The 12,536-nt window shown below is 44.2% G+C and overlaps 1 long non-coding RNA gene across 1 annotated transcript; it reads left to right on the forward strand.

Moving 5' to 3' along the window:
• Positions 1-4,087: 4,087 nt before the first annotated feature.
• LOC109288188 lies at positions 4,088-8,656 on the forward strand. Its single transcript, XR_002095088.1, has 3 exons — positions 4,088-4,253; positions 4,972-4,975; positions 8,646-8,656. It is a non-coding gene; the product is annotated as an uncharacterized LOC109288188 (long non-coding RNA).
• The last annotated feature ends 3,880 nt before the right edge of the window (positions 8,657-12,536 follow it).

The raw sequence follows: 12,536 nt of genomic DNA on the forward strand, positions 1-12,536 counted from the left end.
CCCCCCCCCCCCCCGCACAGGGCAGTGGGGGGCATCTGTTCAGTGCTGGGGAGGGAACTCTTCCCTCTCCTCCTCCCTCCCACCACCAGGTAGGGAGGGGTGGCTCTTGTGGCACTCCCTGGCCTGGCCCAGCCAGGGCACAGAGAACAGCTTTAACAGAGCCGCAGCTCCTGGGGGTGGCCTTGGACCCACAGCCTGGCTCAACTCATCTCTGACTGGCCTGGCCTTGCTCAACCCTGGCTAATGCAATCGCTTGGTGGGGTTGGGCTGGGCAAGGCCAGGCCACGGAGGCGGGGCCACCCCTGGAGGGTGCAGCTCAGTGACAGGGAGGCAACCTGCTTCCCCTGTCAATGAGCACAGCCTGGCTTGCCTGGCTTGTGGCTGGCCAGGCAGTTGCTTATCCAGGCCTGCTTGGAGGCAGCATGGACCTGGAGCCCGGCAGCCACCCACCACGGAGGCTTGCTGAGGCTCTGCAAGCCCCAGCAGTGCCTCCGAGTGGGCCCAGATAAGCGCTGCCTGGCCAGCCACTTGCCACACGTGCTAGGCTGCATTCACTGACAGGAGAAGCAGCTTGCCTCCCATCACCAAGCTGCATCCACTGGGGGTGGCCTGGCTCTACCTAGTGCTGCCTTACCTATGGCTGAGTGAGGCCAGGCCAGGCCAGGCAGAGCCGAAATGGGGCTGGGGCCCTCTGTGGCAGCTATCTCCATTAGAGCCACTTCCTGTGCCCTGGCTGGGCTGGGGAGCAGTGCAAGAGCTGCTCCTCCCCACACTGCTTGCCAGCACTTCCAGGTCCAGTAGCCCAGAGCCAGCATGGGGCAGCTGCAGCAGATGCCAGCAATGGGAAGGGGCGGGGCTGGTTTTGCCCTGTACCGGCTTCAGGCTCATCCATCTGGGCCTAGCAGAGGTGGTGGGGGAGAGTTGGCTGCTCAGTGTGGGGCAAAAGTGCGCCGTTCCCCTCCCTCTGCCAGTGTCTACTGTAGCTGCCCAGTGCCAGCTCCGGGTGGTTGGACCTGGAAGTGCCAGCAGCACAGCGGGGAGGGTATTTTCCTCCCATGCTGAGCAGCCATTTCTCCCCTGCCGTCACCACTCAGCCCAGATGGGTGAGCCTAGATCCAGCACGGGGTGTGCAGGGTCAGGGCTGTGCATGCTGGTTGTTGCCTGTACCATGGGACTAGGGTCAGTGGCAGCAGCAAAGGAGCTGCTGTGGCTGGGGTGCCGAGAAAGGCAGTTCCGCCATGGACAGCCCCAGACCCGCTGCATGCCCAGGGATTGGCACCTCGGACTGGCAGGACTGAGGGACCTGCCAGGGACCAAACAAAGCCCCTCCACAGACCAGAAGTGCACAACCAATGGCATCTGGCCGTGACCCCACCTGGCCACTGGACCAGTGAGGAACAACCACGATGGGGTAGGAGCCCCTTTCCGGTGGATGGGGTTGGGGGTGTACTGCAGGATGAGGAAAGGGGCCACAGTGGCAACATTGGGGTCTCTGGTCTTCTTTGGGCCCCAGTGCTGCTGTGTGCTGCCCTCTGCAGCTCTGCCTGCTCCACAGTGGGGCCCCCACTGGGAAGGTGCTCGTGCTGCCAGACCTTGACAGGCTCCTACCGTCACCAAGGGCTCTGCCCCCTCCTGTTGCAGTGGCCTGGTGGGGGGCACAGCCAGCCCATAGGCCCCTTTGGGGGGGGGCAGGGATGGGGGTTATTCCCCCTCCCTCCCTCGTCCTGTGGGAGGAACTGTAGGGTCAGGAACTGTAGGGTCCTATTCTGCTGCAGGGAGCGAGCATGGTGGGAACTGGGGGAGGGAAGACCCAGCTGCCAGTAAGGATAGAGGGGAGACTACCTCCCCTCCCCCCGCCCCCGGCTCCTGCCTCAAGAGCCATGGTGCCTGCTGCAGCAATGAGGGAGGAGCACCCGGCAGACCTGGCTCAGGTGCCTGCCAGTGGCACAAGGATGAGGGAATTAAACCCCTCTCTGGCCAGTTCAGCCTAGACTAGCTCTAGCGCCCCTGGCACCTGTCCTGAGCAACTGCCGGGATGTGCCTGCATGTTTGTTCTGTTACAAACCGGTTCACTCTCTGCAGGTTAGACTAACCTGCAAAGGTTGAATCAATTCAGGCTCCGGCTTTTTGAATGTCTGTCCCTAGCCTAATAGAGTGTCTGGTTGCATTTGGGTTCACTATCTAATCCATTCCTGATCTGCTCTGCCTGACCTACTGGCTGCAGGCTGTACTATTCAGAATTTTCACATTTTCCATAAAAACGCCTACATGCAGCATTTTAGTATCACTTCCAAAAATGAACATTCTGTATAACATCTGGAAGAGTACAGGACTGCATAGGGATGAAATGATAAAATGTGTCAACGAAACTGTCAGACATAGCTCTCCCCTGTTTTCTTTTATAGGGGAAAGAAAAGGATTTTTCTTATTGTACTTACTAGGTCTGGGACATACATTAACATGTTCTGTTCTGTTTCCCCACTCCCCTTATATCACTGATATATATTTACAACCTTAACAGTAGCTTAAATATTTTTTCTATCCGTTGATTGATATCTTTGGCGCATTGTTTGTTTTTCTCAGTGGTGGGTGCTGGAAAAATCTCAGTGCTGCTGCTGATTATAATTAAACACAGCACTATAAATGTTGCACAGTGTTTTACAAATGTAAAATAAGATGGTTCCCTTAGTGCTTTAGACAGTACTGAATAGAGTATCCCTCTCTCTCCCCCTTGCATTTTCCAGGACTTTACATTGAGTTAATGTCTCTTGCATGGGTGCACTGGGAGAAGCTCTGACCTCAAAGCCCCCTTTACATCCATACAGTGGTAATCATAATCCTGCCCTAAATGTGATATGTCTGTTTTGGAATAAAATGTCAGGCTCTTAAATACCACAATGTAAGTGTAGTACAAAGCTGTAAGCAAATATATAAAATAAGGAAACGCAGATTGAGACACTGATGTTACTGTTTTATGGACAGCACTTCAGGAGCTTAGCAGTCATTGCCAGGACTTCCAGAAGAGCTTCTGCAATGGGGGTCAAGTGCCTAACTGTGTTAGAATTCTCTGACTGCCTTGTTCAAATAACAAGAAAAAAGGTTGAAAAATTCATTTAATAAAATTACTTGGATTATTATTTGTTTAGTTAGCAAAACCACTTTATTAGACTTTTGTACATGATGGCACTATAATGTCATTATATTTTGAAATGTTATATATAATCCCAAAGTGCAGTGATCTGAGGGCCCTGGCAGACATTACATTGCTGATGTGATTAACTTGTTAATCTCACCATAATAGTAACCTTTACACGCTTTCAGGGAATTAATGATGTGACCAAATAAGAAGCCAGCTACCAAAATGTTCCACAAACCATGTTCAACACTTCTGTGGCTGGTTTCAGTTGCACCTTAAATTGAATGTGTGGCAAGGTAACCATACTAAGCTGTCAGATGCCAACTGCATGCCAGGGTTTGTTTGACAGTCACAAGGTACAGACCCGGTAATGTGCTTCTCCCCATCAGCAAGCTGTCAGTTGTATAGTGCATTCCAGCAGCAGTTTTCAAGGTGCCAAGGTGTGGGGAGCTTATCAGGTGAGTTGGAGTGTCCTTACCTGTATCAATAAGCTCTACCAGTCTTGGGAACTATATGGGCCAACCAGAAGAAATGCCCTCCTAGATTTAGTTTTGGCCAAGGGGAACAACCTGGTAAGTGATCTGATGATAGAGGGTAACCTAGGCAACAGTAACGACAGCACTGTCACTTTCATTGTCTGTCATAGGGCTGGGAAATCTGTCAGTAAGGTACAAATTCTTGAATTATAAAACCTGACTTCAATAAGCTAAAGACTTTAGTGACTAATGCCCTACAAGATCATGGGCTGCAGGGAAAGAGTGTGGATGATGAGTGGTTGTTTCTCAAAGACATAATCCTCGGTGCACAGAAGTTGTCTATACCTGTATGCGAAAAAGGTGGCACAGGGGCTGGGAGGCCATCTGGGCTCAATAGGAAGTTGCAGATCTTCTGAAAAAGAAAAGGGAGGCTTACCAATGAAGAAAATTGGGAATAGGTCCCAAGGAGAACTACATAAGATTGGTCCACACCTGTAGGGGGCAGAATAGAAAAGAAAAGGTGGTCCCTGAATTCAGGCTAGCAACCAAAATCAAGGGCAATAAGAAGTTCTTCTATAGGTACTTAGGTAACAGGATGAAAATCAGTGGAAGCATGGGACCACTGCTCAGTGCATCTGGATGTCCAAACACCAACACCAAGGAGAAAACTGAACTCCTGAACAAGTACTTTACATCTGTATTCCACCAGTCTAAGAGTGATAGCCTGCTGAATGCAAATATGACACAAAATAGTCAGAGTATGGATTATCATCTACCAGCAGTCTATGTAGAGATGGTGAAAGAATAGCTAGACAGACTGGATATCTATAAATCAACAGGACTGGATGACCTCAATCTGAGAGTGCTGAACAAACTAGCCTAAGTCACTGTTGGACTGCTGGCGAAACTCTTTGAGAATTCGTGGCACTTAGGTGAGGTCCCAGAAGATGGGAAGAGGGCCAGTGTTGTGCTCATCTTCAAGAAGGAGAGGAGAGAGGACCCAGGGAACTACAGGCCAAGCAGCCTGACTTCAATGCCAGGAAGAATTCTCGAAAAATTTCTTGATGAGTCCATATGCGATAAGCTAGTAGAAGGCAAAATTTTGAACAACAGCCAGCATGGTTTTGTCATGGGTAGGTCATGTCTGACTAACCTCATACCCTTGTGTGACCAGGTTATTCACTACCTAGATAAGGGAGAGGAAGTTGACATCATTTACTTGGACTTTAGGAAGGCCTTTGACTTAGTGTCCCATGAGGATCTCAGGGCAAAAGTAGGGGAATATGGGCTCAACAATTCAATGGTCAGATGGGTGGGAAACTGGCTGTGGGGTTGGAGCTAGAGAGTACTAATAGACAGATCTGTGTTGACCTGGAGGAAGGTGCCAGTGGGGTTCTCTAGAGTTTGGTACTTGGCCCAGTGCTTTTCAACACTTTCATCAATGACCTGGATGTGGGGGTGAAAAGCACACTGGCAAAGTTCACTGATGACATGAAGCAAGTGCGGCCATGCATCAGGGTAACATAATGATCCAGGTAGACCTAGACAGATTAGTTAGATGGGCAGACCAGAACCAGATGCTGTTCAACACTGAGAAGTGCAAAATGCTCCATCTGGGGAAGAAAAATCCACAACAAACTTACAGGCCAGGTGGTGCTATGCTAACTAGCACCATGTCCAAAAGGGACCTGGGGGTCATAATTGACCATAAAATGAATATGAGCCACCAGTGTGATGCTACAGTTAGCAGAGTAAACAATACGCTGGCATGCATCAACTGATGGATCTCAAGCAAAACTAAGGAAGTTATTCTCCTGCTTTACTCAGCATTGGTGAGGCTGCAGCTGGAGTACTGTGCCCAGTTTGGGGCACCACATTTCAAGAAGGATGTGGAGAAGCTTGAGAGAGTCCAATAAGAGCCACTCTTGTGATTAGAGGCATGAAGAGCAAGCCGTATGAAGAAAGGCTGACAGATATGGGACTTTGTAGCCTAGAAAAGAAAAGACTTTGGGGGATTTGGTGGCAGCTTATAACTATATCAGGGGAGAGCATTAAGGGCTAGGCAAACAACTATTCACCAAAGTGCCCCAGGGTAAAACCGGGAGCAATGGTCATAAACTCCTAGAAGAAGGTTTCAGATGGGATATAAGGAAAAACTTCTTCACTGTTCATGTGACCAGACTCTGGAATAGACTCCCAGTGGGGGTGGTGCAGGCACCTACCCTGGAGATCTTCAGAAGGAGACTGGGTGTGCACCTTGCTGGAGTTATTTGACTCCAGCAGTCTTTCCTGCTCAGAGCAGGAGGGCTGGACCCAGTGATCTCATGGGGTCCCTTCTAGCCCCAAACTTCTGTGAATCTGTGTGAACCTATGTGCTCATTGCCTGCTTTGCTTTGCCCTGGAACTCACAAGGAAGCTGCCCTGCAGCTCCTGAAACATGCGGTGGGTCTCATTTTGATCCCGAATGTACCTTGTTCTTTGGGTCTAGAGGGAGCTGCAGGGCTAGGCTGCCAATCAACCAGGCTCGTTTGTGCCCAGCTGGCCTACTAGGCCCAGGGGAGGTTTAAACTCTCTGGTCGGGGGGAGCCCCTGAACTCCCCTCAGTAGGAACCTTGCTAACCCCAATTGTCTTGCAAGATTCCCATTTAAATAATGACATGATTATTAGAATTGGGGTCTGATCCATGTCATGCATATGTGGCTAGTAAGATGTGATTATTGGGCTTGGGGATCAGATCCCATTGTGCCATTATTTTAATGTCTGCTAGGGGCCTGACTCCCTTTGCATTAATTGATTCTTGGTTCTAACTTTGGAGATTATAAAATTCACTGTCACTTGTGAATTCATATTATGAAAAAGGAAAAAGCTACTTTAGTGGTTTTTCTATCACTGAGTCTGAAATTGGTTTGTTTACCTTTTCATCTTTGAGAGTAATGTTGGCTGACTTAAAGCAAACCTGATTCTAGGTTACTCTGACATGTTGACCTAAATTAAATGATGTAGATATAATGATATTTTAATGAATGCAATTGAGTTAGATACAATAGTAGAAAAAGCTTCCTTTCTAAATGTATTCTTTATGAACAAGAATAACAACAGTGAAAAATCTGTTTCTGAAACTGGAATGACTAAATATGGCACAGCAACATTTTTTTTTTTTCTTGCTTTATTATACTTGGTTATGTTAATCCTTTGAAACTCTCATTGATTGAACATGGGTTTTTTTGCCTGCTGTATACAAACTGTTTTCTGACTCTGTTCCGACTATTAAACTGATGGATCTCAACTGACTTGAATTAATTTATTCCTAATATATATAGCAGCATCTTAATATATTGGCAAGAATGAAATCAGGCTGGCTAGTGTTTCATGAAGTGTGCATATATATTTTTAAATACTTGTGAAAATACAGTTCAAATTTTGAACTTAGTAAAGTGAATTTTCAGATAAGCCATTTGTAAGTCTTATCTAAAAAGCAGCAGAAAAATGTAACCGCATGTTAAATATATCTGTATTTTAATGCAAGTCCCCCAGTGACCTTTGCCTCTGTACTTGAGCTCATTCTGTCAGGCACAGGTAAAAACAACGTTTGGGTTTGCCATTCTTTTATTGGATTTGAAGTCTTGCCAATCTCTGGAATAACTTTTTGGTCACTCACAAACGAATTTAACTTGCCTCTTCTCCCTCCCCACTCCCTATTATTAGTTTTCATAGATTTCAGTGGGAAGGGACCTATTAGATCATCAAGTCTGACTGCCTGCCCTGGGTAGGAAAGAGTGCTGGGGTCAGATGACCCCAGCCAGATGTTTGTCCAATCTCCTCTTAAGTACGTCCAAGGAAGGGGACAGCACCACCTCCCTTGGAAGCATATTCCATATCTTGGCAACCGTCACTGTAAAGAATTTTTTCCTGATGTCCAATCTAAATTTTCTCTCCTTCAGTTTGTGGCCACTGTGTTTAGTTACCCTGATGGGCGCCCTTGTAAATATCGTATCCCCTATTTCCTGCTGTCCCCCTCTGAGTTTGTAGATTGGCCACAAAATCACCTCTCAGCCTTCTCTTGTGGAGGCCAAAGAGATTCAGGTCCCTCAGTCAGTCCTCATACGGTTTTTCTTGTAGGCCTTTAATCAGGCCTTTAATCTTCTCCCCACATTTAGGGGAAAAAAGTAATTTAGTTGAAATTCAAACAAGCATATTTTTTTTTCTGGTTAAAGAGGAATCTAATTTTTCCATTAAAGTTAGAATAACCCCCCAGAAGCTAGGGAGTTACAAGCAAGGTTCTTGCATATCATTTTATACACTTTATAATATTTATTTTACATTTTAGTTTGCTTTTCTTCTTCTTTGTTCCCTGTCACCTACTCCATTTTTTTTTTTTTTAACTTTCTCCCAATGGGTGTAATTCATCCTTACAGAAGGGGAAAATACAAATTCTGTGGATCACTTAAGTCCTCAAAGCTGAGCTTAACTAGGATGTAAAGGATCATAGTCCTGGACTAGTTGGTGCAAGCTTGATGTACAGAACCATTTCCAAGAAAAGTTCATGCTACATGTCTTCAGGATATTAGATAAAAAAAAAATTCTTATCATGTATATTAGTGTTCTTTAATTTCCCCCCACTTCTATCAGTTTATCTTCAGCAGAAAACACTATTACTAGTTGAGGCCTATGCTGTCCTGAGTGCCGTATCCTTTGACTTTGTGCAGGAATCTTGCCCAAACGTCATTGAAGATGCACCTTCCGTTGGAGAGCTTGGTATCTCAGTTCTCCTGTATTTATGTTGAAATAACTTCATTGCCATTTGAATGTGTCAGACTTTGAGCCTTCTTTTTCCAATGCTTCTCTCACATATTGCAGGCTGTAAATTAAGTGTACCAGTATTTCTGTCTTTCAAGTATTAAAACTTACATTTTTTTCCAGGGTCAAATCTTGGGCCCCACTGTTTTTGCTGTTTACTGTTTTGAGACAAACAAGGCTTATTACTAGAAGTGGCTTTTTGCATCCCAACTTATTCCATGAAAGCATCCCACAGGACTGCCAACAAAGAACTCAGAGCAGGAGCTGCTAGGGCTGCTAATTTTCATGGCACAAGAAGCTATATAATGAACATATTATGCCAGAGAAGTTTTCCCACCCTCTGCTGAGAAATCGGACCATTTCTAGTTTTGTACTTTGCAATATGTATGCAATATTTTTTGCACATGGAATATTGTGTTTAGTTCTGGCTTTCATCTTACTATAAATATATTGACAAATTGGGCAAGAGTTCTGAGGACAGCAACAAAAATAATGAGGAGGGGTTGGAAGGACTAACTTTTGAGAATTTTTTTAAGACCTGAATATGGATGGCGTGGCTGACATTTATAGGGTGGCTGAGATTAATTGTATATCAAACAGTTATTGATGGATTTGCATGAAGAGTCCCGTTAAAATCAGTAAAATGACTTATGCGAGTAAAGATCAAACCTTGATAACGTGTGGCAGAGATGCAACAGTATCCCAATATTTGAAGGTTCTAAATGCCAGTGAAGGAGAGGGATAAAACACCTTGATATACAGGGGTGCAACTAGGGGTGGGTCCACACACCAAACAGATATTACTGCATCTTCCTACTGCTGGTATCAATGTTAGCTATATTACACCAGTGCATGGTACAATCATGCCCTCCTTTGGCTGGATGGACAAACCATATAGGGCTAATAGGATGAAAGTTCAAAAGAGAACACTGAGGTTGAATAATAGAGAAATCTTCTTGGTGATGGATATTTTAGGTGGAAGAATGTCTTCCTTTAAAGGAGTATTATGGTTTAGGACTTTTTAAATTTAGACTGGAGAAAGTAGGGCAAAATGTCTGCTGAAGAGAACAGCTGTGTATTGATAGGGAGGGAAATGACTTGTATAATTTAATTGTTTTCAGCTTAAACTTCTGTGATTCAATATGCAAGTGTATTAATCAATAATTATTAGATATAGTAATTATAGAGTTCAGCACTTGCTCCATAATGTCACAGGACTGATAGAGATGTTCCCCTGTTCCCATGTTTCCAATGTATGCTGAACTATCAGAGGGCCAAACTGCCAATACAGAAGCACTTTTTTCCTTTTCTCTGGTTAATGGATACTAGGCAGATAATCTATCCATCCCAACAGCACATGGGAAGCAAATCCTGAGCAATGAAAATGTAAAAGTAAAATATTGTTCAAAGGTCTGTATTGAAATTCCTTCAGTAAGAAGCAGCTGTATGTTCCATAAGCTCAAAACTCATTTAAAGGACTGACTACACTTTCACATCTGGCACAGTCATTTGCCCCTTGAAACTGCATGATTACGTGGTGTTACTTCACTTTTGACACCATTTAATCAAACAGTTTCAGCTGCAAACGCTGCTTGGGGTTAAGTCATGGAACATTAGCTTGAATTGTAGATCCCATTCGGATTATACAAATGCCTACATTTTTAAAGTAATAGTATGGGGATTTATCCTTGGAGCTCCTTGTGATCATAACAAGAGTCACATAATGAAATCTCTCTCTCTCTCTCAATATAGGAGAAACTGATCAAGCTGAATCTCAGAAAACACGTGACTAGAAATAGTTTATCTTTCCTAATCAAATAACCTGTGGTTTGGCAGCTAATTTGGAAAACCTTCAGTTCATACAAAATATCCACAGTATCTTTTAAGTCTGTAGTTCTGCTATCTACTGGACATGTCTACATGTGCAATTAATGTGCATGAATAAGCTTGGAAACATATTGCTCTGGAGTTGATTGCTCCCAGGCACTGCATCTTCACGTGCGTCCAAGACTGCAGCATGTTAAGCCAGGTTGGAGCAGCCCTAGCTGGCAGAGGGCCCTGTGGGTCAGCCAGCTCATGGCTATTCCACCCTGGCTCAACATCCTACAGAGGAGCACAAGGGTGCTTCAGCGCATGGCCAGCCAGCACCTGCACTGAAGTGCTCTGGTGCCCCAGCCAGCTGAGGCAGCATCTACACATTTTTACAAGTAGTATCCTGCTGCGAATTTAATTAATTTACACTAGTCTAATAGGGGCACATGTGTAGATGCTTACTGCACAGTTAATTAGTGTACCGCGCAGTAAACATCTCGTTTAGACATGCTCACTGTTTCTAAAAACAAACAAACAAAAGAAAACCCACCTACTGCCATTTAATTTTTTTAAACAAATACAGGCTCCAAGATTTGCATCACTCCACATAGTTTTCAAGTTTTGGATTTCATCAGTATAGGAGATACAAAGGGGTTTGTGTGTTTTATTTAGAAATAAATAAATGTGAAAACCTACAGATTATGGTGCAGATCTAGAGCTTAATTTGATATTGTGCAAAAATATCAGCAAAACTGTTCTCTCTCTCTCTCTCTCTCGCTCACATATACAAAAATATAAAAATAAGGAGAGCTGTAAGCAAACAAGTCTTGAGTGTACCCCTTATCACTGTGCAAGCTGCATGGGCTGCAATGTCCTGGTTGAAAAGAAAACCAGCCACTCGCACTCACACGTGTGTGTAGATATAAACATATTTTGTTGGTCTTGTAATGCATATTCTTCCAGCAGCCCCTGTTTCTTACACTTACATCAGTAATTCGCAGCCAGAGTGCTGATGCACCCTGGGTTGCTTTGATATTCCTTCAAAGGTGCTACAGGGTGCCATGCAGACAGTGTTAACACTGTTAGGTGTGCAAACATGGTTCACAAGATAAGCCCAGAGATTTCAGATAGAAATGCATAGCCTTATAATTAGTCTGATCTGTTATGGTTTTTCTGAGTTCTTTGCACTAGAAAAACTGTTCTATTAGTTGTCAATAGTTTTTTGACTAAGGAAAAATAAGAGCTGGCATTTTCTAATGGGTGCCTTGAGTCTTAATAAGATGGAGAATCGCTGCCTATGTGACATCTTATACCCAGCGCTTGTTTCCTCCTACTCCTCCCTGGTTTTGTTTCCTTTGTTTCTCGGATCATTGCTCCTTACTGTTCCCTTTCTTCCCCCCACCCCTCACCAACCCACTCTGCTTTGAGCTTTCATTTCTGCTTTTCTTTTTGTGGACAGGCCTCCCACTTGTCTGGCAAGACAGCTTGCATAACAGACAAGTGCCATATCTGCTTTCCATATACTCTAACTCTTCATCTGATTCTTTCTCGTAACCCATTTCTAGGAATTTTTCTCATCTGCTTCTCAAAGCTAGTAATCTCTCTGCTCCCTCTTGCAACTGAACCTTAGCTGAACTATTGTGTCCTGTTGTGTTTTGTCTCCCTGTACATTGCCTAACTTTAAATTTATAAACGTTATGAGTCAGGGAACAGATCTTTATTTTTAGTGTAAAATGGCACATAGTGATATGTTTCCCTATGTATCCTTTGGTTAGCCTGTAAGGTGCAGATATGTTACTTCAGAACTAACATAGCTAATCGTAGGTAGCATAGTTATAATGAATATTAAGAGATGATTTAAAAGTTGCCAAAAGTTATTATTTTATGATGATGCATCTTTTTGAAAGAGGAGCATACATGCATTGTACATTTTGATATGCTTGTGTTTACAAAAGGCTTCATATTTATTTTTAAGTGATTCATATTTATTACATTATTGTGGAATGATCCAAGATATTACACGTGAGTCATTTTTTAATATAAGAACAAATGAATACATATTCATACAAAGTTAAATACTTGCAGTGTAACTTAAATTGTCTCTGAGTAACGTAATGCACAAAAAGCTCTCTTTGACTCGGCTCACTTTGACTTAAAACTCATACCACTGGCTATTGGGATGTGCTACCCTCAAAACAAGCTCCTGAAGCCAGTGTACTTGTTAAGTTCTTGACACTTGTGGCTAATTTCTCATACTGTTTTTTCCTGGTGCATATTTTCAGTAGCACTAACCTTGGGGAAAGCCTAGTTCCTC

Source organism: Gavialis gangeticus, unplaced genomic scaffold (assembly GCF_001723915.1).
Source record: "Gavialis gangeticus isolate Ggan-Ray unplaced genomic scaffold, GavGan_comp1, whole genome shotgun sequence".
NCBI classification, from domain to species: Eukaryota; Metazoa; Chordata; order Crocodylia; family Gavialidae; genus Gavialis; species Gavialis gangeticus.